This window comes from Leptodactylus fuscus, chromosome 5, assembly GCF_031893055.1.
Source record: "Leptodactylus fuscus isolate aLepFus1 chromosome 5, aLepFus1.hap2, whole genome shotgun sequence".
Taxonomy (NCBI): Eukaryota; Metazoa; Chordata; class Amphibia; order Anura; family Leptodactylidae; genus Leptodactylus; species Leptodactylus fuscus.
In genome coordinates this window covers 46,385,794-46,401,543 of record NC_134269.1, presented here as the reverse complement: position 1 = coordinate 46,401,543, position 15,750 = coordinate 46,385,794, and positions in this window count along the sequence as shown.

Here is a 15,750-nt window from a genome sequence, read left to right as displayed (position 1 = left end):
AAAAACAAAACAAAACAAAAAAAACCGCAGTTGTAGCAGCTTCCACCGATTTGTAAACTTAGGTGCACTGACAATTTAGTGGCAAAACTTGTGATTTAGGCATGTTAAGGTAGCCTCCTGCTGTCCAGATGATTTACCATCATTTATGCCAGAAACTGACCAAAATTATAGCTAAAATCTGTGCCAGCCCCAGGCTGGTATAGTGTAAGATTCTGCTACATGAATGCAAGAGATATGCCTAATTTATTATAGGGCATGAACCTTGGATAAAATAAATGCATCCTATGGCAGCACAAGAGAGATCTCGTAGGACCTTATAGCATCCACTCAATCCATCATGACCACAACCTAAGTAGCAAGTATGGAACATTAAAAGCTTTGCTTCTTTTATCTACCTGATGTATGGTAGTAGTGCACATATGATGTCATAGTACAGAGATAGTAAACATAGTGATGCCATAGCACAGGGATAATAAATGCAGTAATGTCATTAGAAAATAGATATTAAGCCGAGTGATATCACAGTACAGGGATAATAACTATAGTGATGGTACATGAATAATAAAAACAGTGATGTCTTGGTAAAGACATAGGTAAAATACATACGGTGATGTCACAGCTAATTGATAATTGATGCAGTGATTTTACACTACAGGGATAATAAATACAGTGACGTCATAATACAAGGATTAGAAATACAGTGATGTCACAGTACAGTTATAATACAGACAGTGATGTCACAGTACAGGGATAATAAAACTGTGATAATAATCACAACGTCATAGTAAAATTATAATAACCAAATGTGCAAGGATAATGCACAATGCACACTAGAAGTGTCACCATGTCTTGTATACTTGTGAATTTTACAATGATGTCACAAAGCGGAAAAATGCAAGTAATACTGCAGAGAAGGAAAACCGCAAACAGAAAGGACGACTATGAGACTTTAATGAAACTAAGAATAAGTGCTACACTAAAACTCCTCATCCATAGTCTTTACTAGCTGTATCTTATGTCTGAAAAGAAATGATCACTCCCAAAATGATTGGGCACAATTGCTACGGCTGTGTCCGCTGCCCTGGTAGTTACACACATGTATAGGAGAAAAACAGGTTTGAGTGAACTTTCCAATCCATCATACAACACGTTGAAAAGGCAATGGCATATACTGTATAACACAGAGACAGCATGGCTGCCCAGGCTTACCTGATCCCTCAAACTACAATGGCTACTCAATGCAATACTTTTTGTATAGAAAAGGGGAAGTTTAGTAATTTCCTCTGCCAGAAATTTGGCAATGTGTCAAAAAAACTATTGTAAAAACTATGATTTTACATCATAAGGCTGCCTTCACACGGAGTATCGCCAGGCTTGTAAAAATCCTCATTCACAGACGTACACGCGAGGCTTTACGAGCGTTCCCATTGAAGTGAATGGGAAGTGTTCGGGAGCCTTCCGCAGCGCTCGCGTGTACGGCTGTGAATGAGGATTTTTACAAGCCCGGCGTTACTCCGTGTGAAGGCAGCCTAAGGGGGAGTTATGTGAACAAGGGCATCATCCCTGGTAGATTTATCATGGTAGGCACACAGACTGAAGGATGTGCTTAATTTATCATAAAACGCTCCTGAGAAAAGGGTTAACACATAGTATTAGAAAAAATATAAGGCTGAGTTTACACTGAGTTTTTTGGATCAGATTTTGATGCGAAATCCGCCTCAGAATCCAGCTCCAAAAAACGCCTCCCATTGACTTCAATGGGAGCTGTAGACTTCTTTCTTCCATTAACAGGTTTTTTTTGCCACTCACGGAAAAAAGAAGCAACTAGCTCTTTCTTGCGGGGCAACACTCCCTCCCGACTCGACCCAATCTAGTGTCTAATCTGGAGTGGAATGCCATGACTGGATGCCAGTGCACTGTATGGCATCCAATCATGGCTAGCCGTTTTTTTGGACTGGATTCTGAGGCGGTCTCCGCATCAAAATCCAGTCTACAAAACCCCATGTGAACTCAGCCTAAGGGTACTTGATACAAGAAGCAGGGAAACTCAGAATGTCCCACTATCATGCAGTGAGAAGGCCTTAGTCAAAATGTCTCAGAACCGAAAACATCAGGGTCCAATTCCTAACTTGAAGCTGTAACAGAAGACATGACAATGAAGTCTATGATTCTAACTGGATCTTCTATGTCATTGTGATGGAAAATAAACAGTAGTAGATGGTCCTCGCTGACCTGACTTATTGACCCAGTGGTGGAGTCTATACTCCCTGGAGAGAGATGATCAAGTCGCCGGGCAGTAACCTTTATATTTCAGAAAACCCTCTTCCTGTAGACATCTTGTAGGGTTAAAGGTTCCAGGTGAAGCTGTAAATATCAGTAAATTGGTTATTACCTTGGAGAATCCAAAGGCAAAGGGCTTTTGTTGTGCAGAAGGTTTAGGAGAAGCCTACAACAATCCATGGGGCGAATCCATGGACGTAAGCTTAAAATAGCTGGGTACAAAACATGAAAATAAAGAAGCTCAGGAGAAGGATCTCGAGTCTCAAGGGTTGCTGGCCACAGACAAGTTCTTCTAATTGTATCCAACCTCCATTTACCATGTATTGTACATACTTCTCATCCATTTGTTATCTGTTTGTGCCACAGGCATCATTTTAACAAGTGGGGTGTGCTGTCACCTTGCATTATGTGTCAGTGCGGTGTTAGTAGTAGGAGACAATACAGGTTGATGCATTCACGGTTAATAAAAAAACAATATATATATTCATGGCCAGGACTGAAATAAACTTAGTCATTTGTGTAAATGTTCAGCGTTGTCAGCTCATATTGTAGCTGCCGTCTTAACAAAGCCTGGGTTCTCCGTTTATTGCAGCCTGGACTGCTTTATTAACACAACCTCACTGAGCAGGATAGATGGAAAATAACATACCATTATGTATATGCCTTCTCCAGCATCAGGATGCAGCGTCTGCACTTTTCCTCCTTATCTTTCCTCCCGTGTGAGGGGAGATTTCATTGTAAGGCCCGCAGGCTTTCTCTGGTGTTCTGCATGTTGTTCACCTCACTGCACACTAAACCACTATATTCAATTTAATTCAATTGGCCGTTGCTCAATTTTCCAGTTCAGGCGTTCAACGGCACCTCAAACCAAATCATCTATTAGAAACTTTTACTGACAACATGGCAGCAGTTAATAATGCTGTCAGGCTTACCGGGGTTTCAAAGGAGCAGACTGCACAGTGTATATGGCGTGTTACTAGAGGAATGTCGATGGGAAATGGGATCTGTTATAAAAGAACTGTACCAGTAAAGAGAATAACACCATACAGTCTATAATATAGTACTATGCAGTATAGTATAGTGTAGTGTAATGTATTATAGTGTAGTGTAGTATAGCATAGCATAGTATAGTACTGTACTAAATCTTATTATAATGTGATACAAGTTTATACATAAAATGTCCACCGACCAATGAAGGACACATCTAGAGATGGGCGAATGTTGCAAGATTCATTTTACACCAATAGGGTCTATAATAATAATAATATAATATAATATAATATATAAAATAATATAGTATAGTATAGTATAGTATAGTATAGTATAGTATAGTACAAAATCTCATTGTAATGTGAGAAGTTTATGCAGAAAAAGTTCACTGACTGCTGAAGGACACATCTAGAGATGGGCAAATCTTGCAAAATTCATAAGAATCATTTCAATTAGGGTTGAGCCAATCTTGAAATTTCGTTTTTAAAATCCGATTTCCAATCATTTTTCCATTCAAACCCGATCCCGATCCCAATTCCGATCCCAATGCAAGTCAATGGGATTTTTTTTTAATTATTGAAAATCAGATTTTAAAAACGATCCTATTCACCACACAGCATGGAGTCCAAAAATTGTTTCAATTTTTGGACTCCACGCTGTGTAGTGATTAAAACAAAATCCCCCAGCTATTTAGCCCTCCTGGTGTCCGCTTACCTGCACAGATCCGCTGCCACTGCTGCTCTCCGTTCTTCTTGGTCTGGTCCTCTCTCATTGACATGCCTTCAGAGCGCTGTGCGTGCCCCCACCTCCCTAGGCTAGTGTTAGAGATGATGGGAGTAGGCGGGGCTTGTTGTGGCTTAGGAGAGTGTGGGTGGGGAGACGTGAGTGCATCATTTAGTGACAGCTGGACACTAAATCACTAAATGAGGGGAAGATGAGACCCCAAGGACTATTATACCCCAAATCAATGTGATCCAATTCATTCATCTTGAAACTCAATTATATTTCACTACATACTATCGGGTTCAAATGTTTATTCAAATAAAGTATTACACTGTATATTAGCTAGATAAAATCTTGATAGGGTGCAACCAACATTATAACCACTGGGTGGCCACATAAACTGTAGATACACATAGCATAAACATCACCAGACAGAGTATCGAAAAACCATGTTCTTTTTCAAAGTTGGTTATCTCACACCCCTCATCTTAATAGGAATAGGGATATAGCCTGAGATGAGAGGAAAAGTATGGAAGGACATGCTTGTACATAACTGACAAAAGATATGCTATATAGCTAAAGTATATGCACACCCCTCCTGTGTATTGATATTTCAATAGTTTGGTATGGGTAAAGTCTCTCCACTAAGGTGGGGTAGGAATTTACAATACTTTTTTGTCTTTTTGATACTGTATTGTGTAAGTGCAATTAATAAAAATTGGGGAGTTCACTATACAGGTACAGGCAAATATTATATGACCCCCAATATCCAAAACTGCACCAACACAAGTTGTTTCAATAGTAGCTTGCAGCCTAGTTCTTGCCTTGGCCTGTTTCTGTCCTGTGGACCTTTTTGTAACCTGTTGACTAGTTCTTGCCATGAACTAGGGCTCATGAGGTTATGTGCTCACAACGCTGCACACCTATAAAATAATAAACTGAGAAGTTTGATAAATAACCTACCCAGTTTATTGTACCTGTGCATGAAGAAGGGCTTAGGGGTCCTCCAGGGGATTCACTTGTTGACCTTTAGACTAGACTGACCCTGCACACAAGTCTCGATCACTATGCACAATGCTGGAGCGGTGTTAAGCACACTACCTCTGTAACACTAGAACAGTGAAAACCTGCTCTCCGGAGTGATGGAGAAGATTTCAGCTATTAACAATTAATGGTCAGGAATTGTATGGCCGCGGTTTTAATTTTAATAAAGGCTTTTGCAGCAAAGGTCATTGAACTGCTGGGAATCAATCATTTATAAGGAGTCTGTGGCTGCCATTAAAATATTTATGAACGATAAAGCTACTGTACCTTGGCGATGCAAAGTTCAGCAATGAAGCAACTTGTGACAACCTGACATGGTTTCAAAGCAGACAAGTGGATTTAATAAAGCAGCTGAAAAGGAAAAATGGAAGATGGTGACGTGGTAACTAACCCGGCAAACACGGTGACAGTAATTCAATAGTATACGTATGACTGATGTTTTGTAGCTTTGTTTTCCAAGACAATTGTATATTGCATTAGAATTCAGAAACAGCATTTAAAAGGAATATTTTGTACGCTCAGATTTTACATTATTTCCAGTTTTTACACTTTTTGTTTTACGTCAGGGCTCGTTCACATCTGCGCCCGGTCTCCGTTATGCAGGTTTCCATTTCCTGCATGAAACTGGGCAGGAATAGAAAACTGCAGTCATTTTTCAAACCCATTCAAAGGTTTGAAAAGTTTCCGGCCTCGAGCGTCTGTGAGCGTTTTGTGCTCTCCGCGGCGAAACCGTTTTTTTTTTTTTTTTTTTTTTAACCAGGCACAAAGTCGGACATGCAGGACTTTGTGTCCGGTTATTAAAAAAAAAAAAAAAAAAAAAACTGTTTCGCCGTGGAGAGCACAAAATGCTCACCAGCGCTCACGGATGAACATGGTCTAACAGGTTTCCGTCTTCTGTCGCCAGAAGACAGAAACCTGGAAACGGAAATCAGACGCTGGTGTGAACTCAGTGTCAGTGATGTTTTTCTGTGAAATATTCATTACATTTCACATGGCCAACAAAATAACTTTGTGTGTTCTGTAATTTACTTGTCAGCTTTGTTGTGTAGACTTGGACAGGATCAGTACAGTCATTTCATTATCAGAAAGTAAGTTTGTTAAAGGGGCTTAAAGTATTAATGATCTATCCTAAGGACCAAATAACTAAGACATGGAGCTCCACACGAAGAACCATGGAAAGGAAAAGTAGAAAACTATACTCACCTCTTTATCAGTAGTGTAGACTTGGACAGGATGAGTACAGTCACTTCTTTTTCAGAACATAAGTATGTTAAAGGGGCTTTTTCAAGCTAATAATATTAATGATCTATCCTAAGGACTAAAGGGTGTACTGTATACAAATAACTAAGATATATGGTTCTACACATGAAGAACCATGGAGCTGTGTTTGCTGGGAGGCTTTGCAAGGTCCATGAGATTTGCTAGGAGAGTTGATGAGTATGCCTTTAAGTGGTTGATCAAAATTCAGACACTGACCCGAGAAAACTGTAAAAAAAAATTAGCATATTTTCTGCTACAATACTTCTACTATTTCATACAATAGTTGGCTGCTTGACTCTGTATAATCTGTATATTCACTAGCACTTTGTTACCCCAGTGACATTGCACCTATAGTGACCTATGACATACTATGTGGCTTTGTTTTCCATTTGCCGCCACGTCACCTTTTGTCATTCATTTTAATCGTAAATGTGTTATTATTGTTTTATTATTATTTTCCAATACCTTGTAGGTCTCTTCCATTTTAAGGAAATATCCTAAATTAGTATAAGCCCTGTAATCAAATAAAGAAGACTTAGGATATCTGTGTTCTGGCAGAATGTAGCTAATACTATATCCATTAGCAGAACGTTGGCTGCCATGAACAGCAGCTTGTATTGTGTTGTCATTTCTTTTAGGATCTCTTGCTTTGATCTAAGGTCCAGTGAGTAGCAAAATTCAGCTGAGGCGAAATTCACATCTGCTCCAGAATCTCCATAGCGTCAGAGAAGGAAGAACTCCTGCATGGAGAACTTTTTTCTTTGCCGGTTTCAGCTTTAGATAGCTGGACGCCTGCTGGACTCCATTATCTGACTCTGGGTGTTACTGCTATTTTAACGGTCTGCCTCTCCTTTTATCTAGTCCCTCAACGGACCAGAATAAAGGAGAGGCGGTGCTAGTGTGAACCTAGCATAAAAACGCTGAGGAAAAAAAGCATCTAAAACATTACATTTTTGCTGTATTTTTTTTTCACCACTAAATAACTAACTATACAAAAAACGCATGCAATTCCACAGTTACAAATACTGTGCTGTAAGGGAATTGTTAGAGGAGCAATTCCCCAGTAGCTGTTGGTGAACCCTGGGGGAGGGGCACAAAAGACAGTGAGCCCTAAGATGAACCCACCGCTGCCCCTACCTGCTTTCCTCACTGCCTTAGGTGACAGGCGACAACTGGTCGACAAGCCCTTCCTAGATATATGTGATGACACAGAACACAGACAAGACAAACAAAAGAGAAGAGGAGTCAGCAAGTCAAGGGTCAAAAGCCAGAGAAACAAAGCAGTACAAAATCGTAATCCAAAAAGTAGTCACAAGGGAAGCCAAGGGTCAGAGGTTAGTAATACAATAGTAGCAGAAAGAGGAACTTAGCAGGGACAAAGTCTAGGGACAAAGTCACAATAGCCAGCAAGCCTGTGTGGGCTGATGACCTGTATATAGGAAGCCCAAGACCCACCCTAGACTTGATTGGTAGACAGGCTGTCAGTCACACAGGTAAGGCTAAGATTAACTATTTGATGGACAGAGGGAAACAAGGTGCAAGAGATGGGTGTGATGGAAATTCAACTACAGAGGAGAGGTAATAGAGCAGTGTTCAGACAGAGTAACAAAAAAATCTAAGACTAGAATCAAACTGAACACGCCTCCAGCGTGTGGGTGGATGGTGGCGCAGGGACACAAACAGGCAGAGACGTTATATGTGCTGTGTTTTTTAAAAACACACAAAGCTTTTCCACAGCTGTTTTTAAAGTAATGTTTGGATGAGAGTAACCAGAATCTCATTCTCTTTGCAGGTACTGAAAAACTTCCATTTCTTCAGTAGGCCAAAACACTGTGTTCCTATAATGTGGGGCCTTAGCCTTAGACTGAGGCTAAAGCATTGTGGAATATTTGTGTTCTTTTTTGCAGATTTTAAAGCAGTTGTTTAAGCGAGGGATTGAAAAAGGAATAAGAAATATATAGGAAGTTCTTATACTTCTCCCTTCTACTTAATCTACTACACTCTGGCTCAAAAAAAATGCAGCAAAAATGAAGATTTTTTTTTAAACATGTGGCCTCAGTATTTCTGTTAAATGAAGGGTACAACTCAAAGGGTAAGTTCATACAGGGTTTTTTGGATCGGAACCTGAGGCGGCCTTAGGTTCTGATCCAAGAACCGGGTAGCCGCGACTGAAAGCTGGTGCACTGCACTGGTATCCAGCTGCGCACTCTGCTCCGGATTAGGCCCAATGAATGTGCATACTCCAGAGGAGGGTGTGTCTTCAAGCCGAATCGCGAGGCGTCTTAGCCTGAAGAATAAGCACCTCACTTCTTTTTTTCTGGGAGCTGGAAGAAATGGCTGAGCGGCTCCCATTGAAATCAATACAGATACGTTTTCAAAACCTTGACCAAAAAACTCAGTGTGAACTTACCCTAAGGCTAAAGCCCACAGCAAAAAAGCGTTGGGAGAAAAACTGCGACGGCAACGCATTGCTGTTTTTCCAACAACGCTTTAGACAGAAAGTTTGTAGAATTTTCCTCTGCCGACTTTCTGTTACAATCATATCTATTTGGAAACTGCCGGCATGTCCATAGATATAATTGACATGCTGAGATTTCCCAAACTGCGCCTGTTTTGGAAATCGCGGTGTGTCCAAACGGCGGTTTTTACTGCAAGGTGGCCATGGGATTCTCTAGAATCACATCCACTTTGCCCTGACTGTAAAAAGCAGCAATGTTTCCCACGGCATTTCCGCCACAGGCAAATCGCTGCGTTTACGCCCCGTGGGGCTCTGGTCACATTCAGTGTTGCAAAAATACAGCATTTCTAGCTGTTGTGGATACATAGTGGAAAATAACTCTGCGCTCTGAAGTCCCAGCAAAGTAAATGACATTTTATTTCATCACAGCCCCATGCAGAGTTTTCAAAAATATTCTTTTTCTACTTCATTTTCACAGCACTTCTTTTTACCTGCAATCGCTATGCGAGTCCCCCGCTGCCTACTATATATTAGATCATAAATAATGGCCATATCTAATGAAATATGGCTCACAAATATAGGCAGATTTTTACAGACAGTTAGGGGGCTCTATGATAAACCGTCGTAGAGTAAGGGGCTCGTACACAGTTCATAATCGGGTATCCTCTGCCGCGTCTGGTTGGAATACTAACAATACTGATAAAATATTGCGCTGCTTATGTATTTTCACAGGTTATAAATAACACGCACAGTACTGTACAAAAAAATCACAGCACTGTATTTGTTTAGGCGAGTAATAACCTTTGTGGGGAATCTGCAGTGTGTTTTACATCTTGCTGTTTTCTTCTCCTTGGTATTGACGTTGGGTGTTAGTCAAGCAGCACTCTCTGTTTGTGTCTAAGTGATGTGTTTGTATGTAGAACACAGCGGTCCTTTATTCCTCAAGCAGCCATTTAATCTGCTAGACAAACCCTTACACGCTGAAGATATGATTTGAGTAGCTGTCAGATGGAGAAGAGAATGCATTTCTGGTGTTACCGTTTACCCTTTGTAGGGTGGGATGATAAACAGGGAATTATCTGCAGAGTCTATCAGACAGATCTGGAGTCCTGGTTGTGTAAAAATTTCATTCCGTAGCATTAGAATATTCTGAGGCTGAGAACTATAAGGCACAAAATCACTATTATTATGTGCTCTATTATTAGTAATATTTATTAGTTTACCATTATTTTTGTTATTATCTATTCTTACTCCTGGTAACTATACTAAATCATTCAGATTCTCTCTGTTGGGGTGGGTAAAATTCTGTATTTAATCCCTTAAAGAGGACCTATCACTAACTATTAGAGATGAGCGAGTAGGTGTTCGATCGAGTAGGTGTTCGATTGAATACTACGGTATTTGAGATACTCGTACTCGATCAAACACTGCTAGCTGTTCGAAGTTTAAGGTTCGATGCAAAACCAGCATTGATTGGCAGAATGCTATACATTCTGCCAATCAACGCTGGTTCTTCTCTTACCTTTATAAGTCTTCTCTGTGCAGCGTCTTCTGGCTGCAATTCACTCTGCCTAGGCATCCGGCCTAGGCAGAGCCGACTGCGCATGCGCGGGCATGCCCTCGCATGCGCAGTTGGCTCAGCTCAGGTGTCGGGCCGGGCAGAGCCGACTGCGCATGCGCAGCTGGCTCTGCCTAGGCCCCGATGCCTAGGCAGAGTGAATTCCGGAAGAAGACGCCACGGGGGCGCTGCGCTGGGAGAAGTCTTCAAGGAGAATCCAGCCCGACCATCACTCGTGGACTTGGTAAGTATAATTTTATCGAATTTTGCCTACCCCTGAAACGAGCATTTCCCCTCATAGACTATAATGAGGTTTGAAATCCGTTCGAACAGTCGAACAGTGTGCAGCTGTTCGAATTGGATTTCGAACCTCGGACATTTTAGTGTTCACTCATCTCTACTAACTATGAAATGCTAATTGACATAAAACAGTTGATGGCCATGGTACCCTTGTATAATTGGTCATTTTTTTAATCCTATGTGAGAAGGCGACAGGCAAATTGCTGGTGGCACAGTATATCTCCCCCAGATCCCTGACTTATGTGTGGTCCAGGGCAGGTCTTGAATAGGCTTCAGCCCCAAGTGTGGGTGCTGGACTCGTTACTGGGCCATAGAGCCTGCACTTCAGGGAAGATCCTGGGAGCGAGAGGGGGCACCTGGATCTGTCCTGACACTGAGTCTGCTGAGATTGTATTGTGCTCTTTTTGTAGTAAGCCACACATACAGTTAATATTTATTGTTTAGTTAGAGCTCGGATGAGCAGGGTTTTGTTTCACATTGTTTTGTTTGAAGTTAAGGCTGTATTTTATTTTGCTAATTTTTTACGTAAAGGTTTATTTATTTTGTTTTTTAAATAAACCTGTTTCTACAGTTTTGTATCCCTGTCTCTAACTATTTGGGTTTGCACCATTCCTGCTACCGAGGTACCTACCCCACACCATCTGTTCAAAACATACAGCACCCCTGCTATTGTAAAACTACAACTTTCTGCATGGATACAAGATCTGCTGTTCTTGGAACTCCCATGGATGTGAATGGAGCATGTTGGGAGTTGTAATTTTACTACATCTGGAGTGCTGAAGGTTGCTAATCCCTGAGATATGGTATTGAAACTTTCTAAACTAGCTCTCATTCTTAAAGTGTGAAGCATACTTTATATTTCTTTCTGGGAAACAAAAAATTCCTACCAATTTGGAGCTGGTTTACATATAACCTTCCAGGGGTTGTATCCTTTGTACAGGTAGACAGATTTTATTTAAACAAGGGAAAAAAAACCACCATATTGTTCAGGGGCTTCATGACAATCAAATGATCAATGGCAATTAGCATTTTGTTGTTGGCATTAGGTCCTCTTTAGAGGGATTCTATCATTGGTATCGGTGGTTTTGAGATAAAGAGATTCCTGGATAGACTTTAAAAAGGCTATTCTACTACTGTCTGCTTTTTTTTATTCTCCCCACCATTCCGTTGTAATCCTGGTTAATTACTTTATGTAAATGAGCCCACCGAGCACCCTGAACGTTCCCCAGGGCCTGCGAGCACCCTTCCACATCACACCTTTATTCACGCCCCTCCATCACTTGTGCCCCATCTGCCCTCCTCCTCTATGGATATTCTTCTGGCCAGATCTCGTTGCTGTATTTGAATTCTCGGGCATGCGCAGTTCTGCTCTGTCAAGAGCGCCATTTTGATTTAGCTTGCTATAGAACTGATACTGAATAGTATGCTGAGCTCTATAGGTAGCTGCAACAAAATGGCTCTCGGGCATGCGCAGTGCCATGCGTCCGAGCGCCATTTTGGTGTAGCTCGTTATAGAACAGCATACCGAACAGTATGCTGAGTTCTATAGGTAGCTACAAGAATATGGCACACGGGCATGCACAGTACCGCTCTGAATGGAGCTGAATTGATCATGCCCGAGAGTTCAAATGCAGCAGCGTGATCTGGCTGTAAGAACATCCAGAGAGGAGGAGGGCAGATGGGGCACAAGCGATGGAGGGGAGTGAATAAAGGTATGATGCCCAGGGTGCTCAGTGGGCTCATTTACATAAAGTAATTAACCAGGATTACAACGGAATGGCGGGGACAAGCAAAAAAAAAAGAAGATAGTAGTAGAATAGCCTTTTAAAGGCTATCCAGGAATGTCTATCTCAAAACCACTGACACCAATGATAGAATCCCTTTAAGAACACGGCTTTGGTCTTCAAGACATGGAGGAATGTTCCTCTATTTATTTAGCACCATTGCGTTTTACAGATATTGTTAACACTTTCCAATACAGGACTCACAATTTAAATTCATTATGTCATTATAGTGTGGGAGGAAATCCACACAAACACAGGGAGAACATACAAACTCCTTGAAGATGTTGACCTTGGCTGGATTTGAACCCAGGACTAAAGCGCTACAAGACTACAGTGATAACCACTGAGAAACATACCTATATTATTTTACTATAGGTATTGTGTGAGATTTTATGTTGGATGGAAGATAATTTTTCATAACAAAAAAATAAATTGATATTCATCTCACTTGGCGATTCCACAAACGATTCAAGCATTGGCAGGAGGTGGCATCTCCTATAAAAGATACTATGCAGGTGGCAATTCTTATGGATCCCAGAGTTTGTCTCTTAGTTGTTGTGTCTTTATTACCTTCTGCTATGAATTCTGAATCTGCTATAAGTTCTTTATTGTTTGTCTGCAGATAGCAGGTGTCTGTCTCTGTCCTTCCATTACGGAGGGTTAGTAATCTACCGATGTATGGATTTAAGTGGCATAACTTAATGCGCAAACAGAACCTCTATTTCAAGATTTGGAACATGTGGTTAAATATATTTCCTTTAGATTTTCATTAACTATGTTTTTATTAGTCTTGTTGTTTGTTTCTTTTGGTAGGGAGTCACACACAGGAAATAGTAAGGGGAGCTTTGAATCCTAAATGAATGTTTCCTGATCCTTTTTTTGAACCAGAATTGTGAATGAAAATAGAAAAGAAATCTAAAAAAAATGTAAATTCATTTTCCCTTCAGGTGTACAAATTATTTAATTCTGACATTAATTTTGTGATTTTTTTTCCTGTGCTTCTCTGAACTCCATATTATGTAGTTGAATAGTCACATCCTTCTGAATGTAAATAATAAGTACTTATTTACATTAATTCATTACTTCTCTATAATGTCCTACAGTTGGCCGTAAGTGTTGGCACCCCTGAATTTTTTCCAGAAGTAATTCTTCCATAAAATGATTGCAATTACATGTTTTGGTATACACATGTTGTCAGGGTCTGGGGTTGCTAGGTGGGGTGGCATAGACACACAAGTCCAGATTCTTTAGTCCAAAACAAAGGTATAGTTTTATTTTCACTCAAAAAAGGTAGTGTAGCAACAAAAGGAAACAATACAAAAATAAATACCTGCCCGGCTAGGCTCTAACTAAACATAGAATAGGTTACCTCACCTAGAATAACAGAAATCAAAAGCCAGCAGAATCATTCAGGACACAGCTCCCAAAATATGACCTCTCTGTTTGCTCTCCAGCCAAACTCTGCCAAAGTGTTGCTGCTAGAGCAACTTCTAAAGCCTCCTTGACGAGGAGACTCTCTGCAGCTGAGTCACTGCTGGAACATCCCCAAAGTGTGGACTGGAGGGGGGTGGAATGACAGGTCCAACTACCAACCTACCTGTCATTCCTAAAAATCCAGCCCAGTACTGAGCATTTACCAAAATGCTCAGCAGACGAAAGTTGTCTGCTGAGAACAAACATTCCTGGAGTTTTCTCATCTCACCCACCTGAGTAGCCTTAGTGAGCTGTACACCCCCTCCATTACCTGACCAGCCATTGGCTTACAATGTTTATTTCCTTTTGTAACAGACAAAAAAGGGCAAAAATTATATAATGTCACGTAAAACTCCAAAAATACTGGCAGCCTCAACCTAATATTTGTTTGCATACCGTTAAGAAAAAAAATTACATAAATACATTGCTTTCCATCAACAAGTATCTTAAACCTCTCAACTAGAATTTTGCACCACTCTCCTTTTGCAAATGTTCCATATTTGCAGAATTTCTTCTCCCAACAGCAATTTTAAGATCTCTCTACAGGTCTTCTATGGAATTTAGATCTGGACTCATTGTTGACCACTTCAGAACTCTCCGGTGCTTTGTTTCCATCTATTTCTGAATGCTTTTTGTCCTGCTGTAAAACCCATGACCTAGAACACAAACCCAGCTTTCTGACACTGGGCCCTACATTGACACCCAAATCCTTTGGTAATTTGGTAATTCAGATTTCATGATGATCTGCACGGAATCGACGCACCCAGTGCAAAAAGCAGAAGGGCAACCCCAAACCATCTTTTAGCCTCCACCATATTTGACTGTTGGTTCTGTGCTCTTTTCTTTGTAGGCCTCATTCCATTTTTGGTAAACAGTAGAATGATGTGCTTTACCAAAAAACTGTATTTGGTCTCATCTGTCCATCTGTCCACAAGATATTTTCCCAGAAAGATTTTGTCTTAGGGAGCTTTCACACGGAGTAAACGCTCCACTCATTCTGAACGGAAACCATAGAGTGAGTGGCGTTAAAACAGATCCCATTGATTTCTATGGGTGCAGGCATATGTGCGCTCCCCATTGAAATCAATGGGAGTCTTTTTTACCTATTGCTTTCCATGTGATACGCGCGTATTCCGGCACCCATAGAAATCAATGGGATCTGTTTTAACGCCGCTCACTCTGAACGAGTTTTACGTTCAAATTGATCGGAGCGTTTACTCCGTGTGAAGGCTCCCTAACTCAGGAACGTTTTGATTGTGCAGCCTAGCTTTTTACATCTCTGGGTCAACAGTGGGGTCCTCCTGGGTCTCTTTTCATAACGTTTCATTTCATTTAAATGTCAACAGATAATTGGCGCTGACACTGATGCACCCTTGTGTGTTGATCCAAATATTCCAAATTATATTCAGCTGCCTGGCAGAAGACCAGGATTGGAGACAAAAATATAAAAAAGTTTATACTCATTTTCCATTAAGTCATTTAGGCCTCCTCAAAGCATCTGTCACTCTCTTGTGATGCTATGTGCCTAGGGTTACTGCTGGGACCTGTACATGGGCCACAAGTGGTCAAATGGGCATGCTGAGTATCATAACATCATGAGACTTAGTGTTCCCATGTCACTATTAAGACCTCTGTGGTGGCCTAGAGTACCAGACATTACCAAGGATTATGGTGGTCTTCTAGCTCAGATATCCATCAGTCACCAGTTGTAGCTTGTCCTGTTTATGGCAATTAATTATCTAATATTTGTGTTTTATATTAAAAGAGATTTCTGCAAAATATTCACAACACTTTCTCAGCTACCATATGTCTTATTCCTATAATGGATTGTTTAGTGTACTAACATCTGCTTGCAAATTATGTCTGCTTAAAACCAGCAC